Source organism: Silene latifolia, chromosome 9 (assembly GCF_048544455.1).
Source record: "Silene latifolia isolate original U9 population chromosome 9, ASM4854445v1, whole genome shotgun sequence".
NCBI lineage: Eukaryota > Viridiplantae > Streptophyta > Magnoliopsida > Caryophyllales > Caryophyllaceae > Silene > Silene latifolia.
The window spans coordinates 54,136,151-54,145,387 of record NC_133534.1 but is presented as its reverse complement, the minus strand read 5'-3'; positions in this window follow the sequence as shown (position 1 = coordinate 54,145,387).

Sequence of the window (9,237 nt, the reverse complement as noted above, 5' to 3'; positions counted from 1 at the left end):
CTTTCCGACTGCTACACGTCCACAGATTGGCCTGGCGTGTAGGTGGGCCCATGTCCACAGGTCCCTATGCATGCATTTGAATTTGAAGTTCAGTAAGTCTAATTCTAGCAACTCCAACAGCTTTCTCTACATCTGAGAATCTATTTCTATTGAGTTGTTTCAGTGGAGCTTTTAAATCCTTTTGTTTTGTGACCACTTGAAACATCCATAAACCAGTCACCTTCCTACTCTAGTGATGCTTTATAATATCCTTAAAATGAGAATCATGCCCCCACATACTAAAATATCTGAAATGAGGCTTTCTTTGTCTAACCACTCTCCTATAGCATATACAAGGATTGTGGTCAAACAAGCCCTCAGGCAGGAAGTAAGTATAAGAGTCAGGATACAAGTTCAACCAATCAATAATCACCATAAACCTGTCAAGTCTGGAAAAAACCCTAGAGGAGGGTTCATGTTTTTTGTTCTAGGTAAAGAAAGAGCCTTGAACCTTAATATCCATCACTTCACAATAAGAAACACACTCCCTGAAATCTCCAATGTCATTCCAGAGGACAGGCTCGCCAATCCTTTCATTAGTATCTAAAAGGTTATTGAAATATCCACAAATGCTCCAAGGGCCAATCCAGTTATCCTTTATACTATTAAGATCCTCCCATAAGGATAGTCTTTCTTCCTAATCATTAGAACCATAAACAACAGTGAAGAGAAAAGTATTTCCAGAGGCAATTTCAGTAATAATAGCTGTAATATGTTGATCAGACATGGCAAGCATACTCACAATAAAACTATGTTCCAACCATATAAGCCAAACTCTACCACCTGGATGATATAGAATATTACTCAAACCTTTCCAATACTGGCCAAATGTAGATAACACCCCAGAACAATTTTGATCTTTATATTAGTCTCAATTAAACCATATAAGCCTACATTATTATTCTGATGAAGGAACTTCTTTATTTCTAATTGCTTCGTAAGCTTATTCATACCCCTCACATTCCAACTTTCTATGTTATCCATTAATAACTTCTCCTGGTGGGTTATCATGTCTCTCATTCATGTGCTTCTTAGGGCTAAAAAGCACTTCATAATAGGTTGGAGAATGAGGAGCACCCAAAGAAAAAGCATCCTGATGTTCATGTCTAACCAGAGTAGTAACAATAGTAACTGGAGAAAGGAGAGAAGAATCGGGCCTAGAGGGCCCTCCCAATGGACCTAGAGTAACTGCAATAGCAGAGATTTATGCAACTGCAATTTCAGGTAGAGGGTTCCTAGGGAGGTTACTCTCAGTTGGTTGTTTCTTATTCATTGGTCTCCACTCTTGTCTCTGTTTTGGAGGAGCCTGGACGACGGTTTTCTTTTTACGAATGTTAGATACATGCCCAATGCCCTTACACAAAGAACATACATCAGGTTTCCATTCATATTCAACAACCACACTAGTCTCATTCCCTTTTTCATCCTTGAAAAATATTCTGTCTGGAAACTGTTGTCCTACTTCAACCTCAATCATGATTCTGGCGAATCCTAGCCTGATTTTTTCCATAGTAGCTATATCACATCTCATAAATTTGCCAAGCAGGAAAGATAATTTCTTCAGACTAGAAGTACCTCAGAACTTAAGTGGCAAACCACATAAACGAATCCAAATAGGAACAGATTTCACTTTTTCCTTAGCAAAACTACAGTCCTCTGTCCATGGCTTAACAACAAGCGGTTTATTGTCAAACATATGAAACCCTTGCTGAAGAACAAGATTTTTGCATTCAAGAGTAGGAAAATGGACTAAGAAGGGCCCATTAGGAAGAAAAGCTACTTTATCTTACTTATGCCTCCCCCAAATACGTTTGACAAACCCAGAAAGTCATTATCATGGCGGGTTGCCTCCTAAGACATAGCCTACCACCTCAGTAGACCAATACGCAATTTCAAGTTGTACATCGTCTAGAGTTAGTTGAAGCATACTAGTAGAATCAGACTTCTTAGGTGATGACGAAGGAGAACGCGACTTACCAGAGACCTTAGTCCAACCATCCTCAGGTTGTTTTTCGTTCACCAGGTTATTCTCCTCTCCATCTTGTTCATTCTCCATATTCGTCTGAGCATCCACCACTATAGTATCAAGATTAATCACCGGAATTCTCACAATTTCCCCCACCGACCTCGTAGTTTTTGCCCCTTCAGAGGAAGGAACCACCTTGTCAGTAGGAGGCAAACTATCATTGTTGCTTGTTGCCACAACAGTCAAGTTATCCATATCTAAGTTAAGATCTGAGCAATTGCTGAAAGAAAGTCGAATTTTTGCTTTAGATTTCTTAGGTTTACTCTGATTTTTGTGATTTTTTTTCTTACCATTTGCAGGTAAAAACCCCTAAAATCGAACAAACCCTTGAAAGAAGGAGGATCTTTCTCTCTCATCATATTGAAGGAAATGGTTTTTACCATTGACATTTATATTTTAGACGAAGTTGTATTTCACCTTTGGGATTTTTGTCATGTATTTTGATTTAAGCTCACTTATACTTAATAAATGTTTCAACATGGTCTATTTAATATGTACTATCTCGGGCAACCGAGATGGTAGCACTTCCAATTATTAAGGCAGGCCTTGGTAAGGCACTTTGGTGGATGGGGGTGTAACAGGGCATCCGCGATCAACGGAGCCAGAATCAATGGCATGTATTGATTCCTTCATCATAACAACACAATAGTGTTAAATCAATATCGCATTCCACAATAACCAATTATTCAATGGCAATTGTCATCACACACATTAATCAATCAAATAATAACACTGATTGCAAAGATGAGTAGAGATTATCCATACCTTATAAAAATCCACGCCAGAGCAAGCGTATCAAAATTGTTCCTCTATGAACTCGTCACATACACCGCATAATTTCATAAAATTACTATAGAGCATAATCAATTAATCAACTAGAGCAATTTCCCCAATTATTCCCCAAAACCTAGGGTAAAGACTCCAATAAGATTAAAGAAAGTAATTAACCCCTCTAGAAGAATTAGAGAACTTACAACAAAAAGATTAAGATCAATGTGCAAAAAAAAGTCCTAACTCCGATGAATCATATCTCACTTTTCTCTCTCTTTTAGAAGATTAGAATGATAAAAATATGTGTAAAGGATGCTTAGAAACTGAGTTTAGGGTTTAAATAAGGTTTAGGAAAGATTAGAGACAAATTAGAATTAATCCACTTAATCCATTCTTAAATAAATAAGAACTGACTAATCCTGATAAATCGACCGACTCGATCGATTGACCTCAACTCACTCGACCGATCGAGTGGCCTCAACTCACTAGACCGAGTGACACCCACTCGACTGAGTTCCCAAGATACTCGATCGAGTTACACAAAATAGAACCAGATCTAAATCTTCCATCCTATTCAACCGAGTAACCCTCACTCGACCGAGTGCCATAGAGCCACTCGACCGAGTAACCTGGCTTTTAGGCGGGATATTATAGTAAGTACCCTCCTACACTTTGTGGTATGCTCTAAATATGAAGGGCTTAATTCAAAGATGTTGAATTTTGTTCAATAACGAGCGTTAAATTATTTATATAATTTAGTGCTAAAGATGAATGATATTATTATAATGCTAACAAACATAGGAATCTTCAAAGATACTTATATATCATGAAAACCAACTACACAACATGAACATATTATTCATATATTCATAAGAGTACTTGTGGATGTTTATTAAAAACTATGGGATAAATAGATGGCTAATTACATCCTAAAAGAAGGCTTTACCATGCTAATCTAAACTAAGATAGACTAAGATCTACGATCTTAGTATAAACTAAACTGTTGTAATTGTTTGAGTTGTGTCTGTGTTGTTTTTGCCTGATGTAGAATGCCTCCTCATATAAGCCCTCTCATGATTATTACTTATAATTGCTTCTTTAATGCGTAGTGGTTAACTAACTGTTACATAGCCTATTCTAGCTCTTCGAAGCGCATGCGTGCATCATCTGACAATTTTAATTTATGCTCCATATGCCTAATTGGGCCTATCATTTATTCTTTAAACAAAACCCAATACCCTTAAGATAATAAATTTAGTACCCTTACTAAATTGAATGCTTACACGTCCTAACCTTCGGAGGTCACTGGAGGTAAAGAGATATATGTACACACAAACAAAGGAGACACTTTGTAAGCACTATAAATCAAAAGTCATACACACTGAAATAAAAGACCTTTGGGATAAAACTAAAGGTCTATAACGCACTTAGGGGTAGGCGTTAAATAGTCGACTTGGAAGAATATGAAACGGTTCATCCGGCTCTGTCATTATGGCATGTGTTGCTCATAAAAAAAACCCGCCAGGTCCTCAGCGACTCGTAGGGTGTAATGTTGTGAACCCGGCGGCCTAAAGCTGAAACGAGACATGAGATCACTAACAAACATGGACCAACCTTGTTTGTTTTGATCAATTGGTTTAAACAATAATCATGGTTCTTGTTGCGGTTAATGTGCAATAACTTTAAGCTCACATGGATATTAGAATGATTAATGTTTTATTTATGATGTGTTTGATTATCAAATATTTTAATAATCATGTTAAATTGATTATGAGTTATCATATGAGTTGACTATGTTTTAATTGCGTAACATTTTGTATTTAATGATCCGCAATATATACGTATGGATGTTTTTAGTGTTTTCACTATGTTTGTTTGCTAGTAATTATAGTAGTACTATTACATACGTTTTATTATATGGTGTTATATAATGTATGAATATGAGTCCTATTGTGTGGGGATGAGTGTATTATGCCTCTCGAATGTAATACACGAAAATGTGAATATTGTCATATGCATATACATATATATGTGGCTTAATAGCATGATGTATTGATATAGGTATGTACTAAGGTCTAGTAAATGGTACCTTAGGCAGCCTAATTTTCAAGAAGGAGATGAAACTCACCCATATAGGAATATAGATATTGATGTTGTGCTAAATCTCATATTGATTATTTATGTGAAATGAACATGTAAAGAAATATTTATGAAATATAATGTTTTGATCAATTTTGACTGGTTATTTAATAATGTTGTTATTGTGCTAACTGTTTTGTAATGATTATTAACATGATAATGTCTTCTGTAAAGCATTTAATGTTTGTCGATATAATTAATTTTACTATATAATCTTAGAAATGATGGTTTGTGATAACCATGGTGAGACTATGGAGTCATGGTAGTTTAACTATGTAAGAGGTAAATCATCAGCATTGAATGTACAACTACTGACAAGTCCGGTTATAGAGTTATTATTTATTGTAGGATTAATGATAAGTCGATCTTTGGCATAGATCAAAGATGATTTACCTTGTAAAAGGTGGTTCTGTCATTGTGTTCTTGTATGAAGGACATGAGGGAGGTAATATGATCCTTGGTATTAGGATCAAGGGTGAGAGTATGATTATTACTCTGATTATTACTTCCATGAGTTGAGTATGACGCTTTTTTCAATAGTGAAAGTGGAGTCACGACTCGGGTTTTCACAATTACTTGAGTATTACGATTTGCCAAGTTGAGTAAGTATACCAGTATAGCTAGTACTTATCTTTGACAAATCATTAGGCAAGTGTGAAATGTATAAAATAAATCATGAATTATGGTTTGTCCTATGTCGTTTTTCCTTCGGTTTTGGAGGGATAATGTTGTGCGAATTGCATTACCAATGCAAATGGTCATTTCTACAAATGGCAGAATATTCTTGCTTAAGGCAGGTACTATTAGCTTATGGTTTCCAAGAAGCGAATTTGCATTACATGTTTGACATTGGAGTTAGAATGTGTAGCATTACCATAGCTTATGGATTTACAAGTTTGACACTTTCATTAATGCATAGATTTGTTTACTTTTTTTTTTATTGGAAACAAGGGATTTTGATCACAAGTCATTTAAGTGTATTCGAGTTTTCAAGCCGAAGTCGTGTGAGCGCAGAATCGGTATAATCGGTATAATTGGATTAGGGAGTGCGGAGAGCATGCTCATATAATTGACTATCGAGTTCAAGAGTTAAAGTGGATAAACTTATGATAAATAATATTTGTCATGTGTTTAGGGATATTTCTAAGTGCAAAACGTAGTATCTTACGTCCCCTATAGGAGGTAGACCTTCGGGGTGGGGTCAAGTTGGAAAATCCTTAGATTAAATAGTAAACAATTGAAAATTGTCTCAGAGTAATTATAAACGACCTCGATCGGGGCTGCAATGTCTTGCGCACGCATGTTTGCGTGTAATTTGGCGGTTGTTTACACTTGCTTGTTGATTTTGGTACAAAAACCAATATTCTTATCCACTAATAACAGGCTTTATATACATATATGCTATGTATATATAAAAGGGGATGTGAGAGTAATTCATTTGTCACATGAAAAATCAGATTTTGGGAGAAAATGAAAAATTAATAAAACTCTATTAGTGTTTGGTTGGGAGGTTTGAAATGGAATGGAATAAATTCTACGCATTCCAGTGTTTGGTTAGGGCATTTTGGAATGGATTTAGAATCCCGATGGATTCTAATTCCACCCCAACCCTTTAGAATTTCATACCCACCTCCTTCCCATGGATTCTAACTCAATTCCTTTATGTTTATTTTTCTAATGAACCAAACATGTTTTGAAAGGTATGGAATTGGAACTCCATACTTCTATGGTTTCTCATTCCAATCCATTCCATTCCTAAGCATTGAACCAAATGACCATAATTAGTCTCTTTATCTTTACCTAGATGACGAGAGACTCAACCATCTTATCCTACAGGGAATTTCGTGTAACCCAAGGCATGAAATAGGGTTGAAATAATCTTAAGAAAAGCGTGCTCTTCGTGATTCGGTTGATATCCAAGTTTACTTATGTAGGAGTTCGGTTTCCTACCCCTCCCTTGGTAAATGAAAACTCCTCTATAGTTTATTTACCAAATTTGTTAAATTACCTTTAAAATATCAATAAGTTTTGGTTAAGGGTATTGATATGTACAAATTAGAATTATGTGAATTGACCTAATTCAACCAAATAAAAACGGGGAACTTAATTCACGAGAAAGATATTGTGCTTTACGACAAACAGACATGTTTTGCAAATTTCATGTACATTGCATATAAGAGTTGATACTCGTGAATTATGGGGTTTTTTCTAACATGTATTCTTAGGGCACACATTAATAACCTTTATATGGTAAAATTAACAACATATTTTCTATCCGAACCAAATCTAAACTAGAGGTATTTTTTGCTTCAGAAGTTGGAAATTTTCAAATGTAGGATATTATACATGTTTAACTGGGTTTTTAGAATAAACCGTACTAGTATTGGTGCCCGGCTTCGCCCGGGCTACCTCTACTTACCAATAATTTTTTTTTTAATTAAATAAAATTACTTAAATTAAAGTTACATAACCCAATATAAAATTACATATCCTAAAATTAAGATGAAATAAATTTTCAGACAAATTCACTACTCTCGCTATTAATATTTTACTCATTAATGAAACAATAGTAATAACATTTCACTACTTGACCGTAATCATTGTTACTTTAACTACTCTCGCTGTAATTATTGTTACTGTCACTACTGCCGCATTAATATTGATAATTTTTCACTATTCCCGCCGTAATTATTGTTACTTTCACTATTGCCGCATTAATATTGATTATTTCCTTATTCCCTTTATTGTTTCCACCACTCTCACTAATCTCGTTGATAATACTGTTACTTTTATAATTCAAATGAGTGATTACTATCATATAACTGTATCAAATGCTACTAAAATTCTTTTCTTTACTGATGAAATTACTTTTACTACTTAGGCATGCAATTTTAAGAGGATTATATATTTCTATAAATATATTACATATATGCATTAAATCAAATCGAAAGAATTATTAATATTATATATTAATGGAATCTAACTTGAATTATTTATAACTTATACTTATTATATTTTTGTATGTTAAATAATTAACATCTCTATACATCTAATAAACTATAAATTTTAATAAAATTTCATAGATTTTAAATTTAATATATAATTTTATGATGATAATAATTAATACCATAAGTGTGCATGTTTGTACTAATTAATTATTTTATTTTAAGGAAATTGACCATCTTCTAATTTTCTATAAATATTTAGGAAAATTATCAGGCATCTCCTTTCTTTTAGTCTCCTTAAAATTGGTCATCTTAATTAATTATTTTATTTTAAGGAAATTGACTATCTTAATTAATTATTTTATTTTAAGGAAATTGACCATGTTTAGGATAATTACCAAGCTTCTATATAATTTAATTTTAACCCAAACTATATAATATTTGCATTGAGATCCCTTAATCAGGTCCAATCATACGGTGCTATTGATTTAATACTATATAATATAATTAATTTGTATAACTTTATTTAATTACATTGAAATCCCTTAATTTCTAGATTTAATAGATAGTATTGATGAACTTTTGCTATAAAAGGCGATAGATACACTATGTTAGCAATGAGAATAATTCAAAAAAAAACAACAATCGAGGATTCGTATGTCATAGATAACAAGTAAACCACGATTTAGTTGTCAAATGGCTGCATATCATTTGGTTGAGATATTCAATGATGGTTGCGTACTATTGTCGATGAATAATTGAACAGAAAATTCCTTAAAGAAAACATAATGTTTTTATGAACCATTTATATATCACAAAATCTCATTGAAGATGGCACGTATCTGTCATTTTGAAGTGACGAATACCAATTTCTCTCACAAATGACCCAAATAGAGGAGAGAGGGAAGCACATGGGGTGCCCCCACCTTGTCCCCCTTATCCGTTTTGTGAGTAGCATTACCCATCACTTGCTCCGACCCGTCTTCAGCAAGACTAACTGTTTATATATTTAATTTGTAGTCAAGCTGATGTCTTATAATTTTCATTAATCTACCTTTCTATTTCATGTTCTTGCTAGACCAAATTAACCCTTAGATTATTACGAAAGTTTAAGTTAACAATATAATGTCTCACAGATTCTCGTATCATCTCTGTTAGTAGTTCGATGTTATGCATATGAGATTTAACGTGCAATTATTATTTTTGATGAAATATAAAGTAAAATGATTTGGGTGGTGCAAAACACCGAAGAAATACGACAGTCTTATTCTTAATAAACACCGTAGAAAAATGAAAAACATATCCGTAATAAAAATT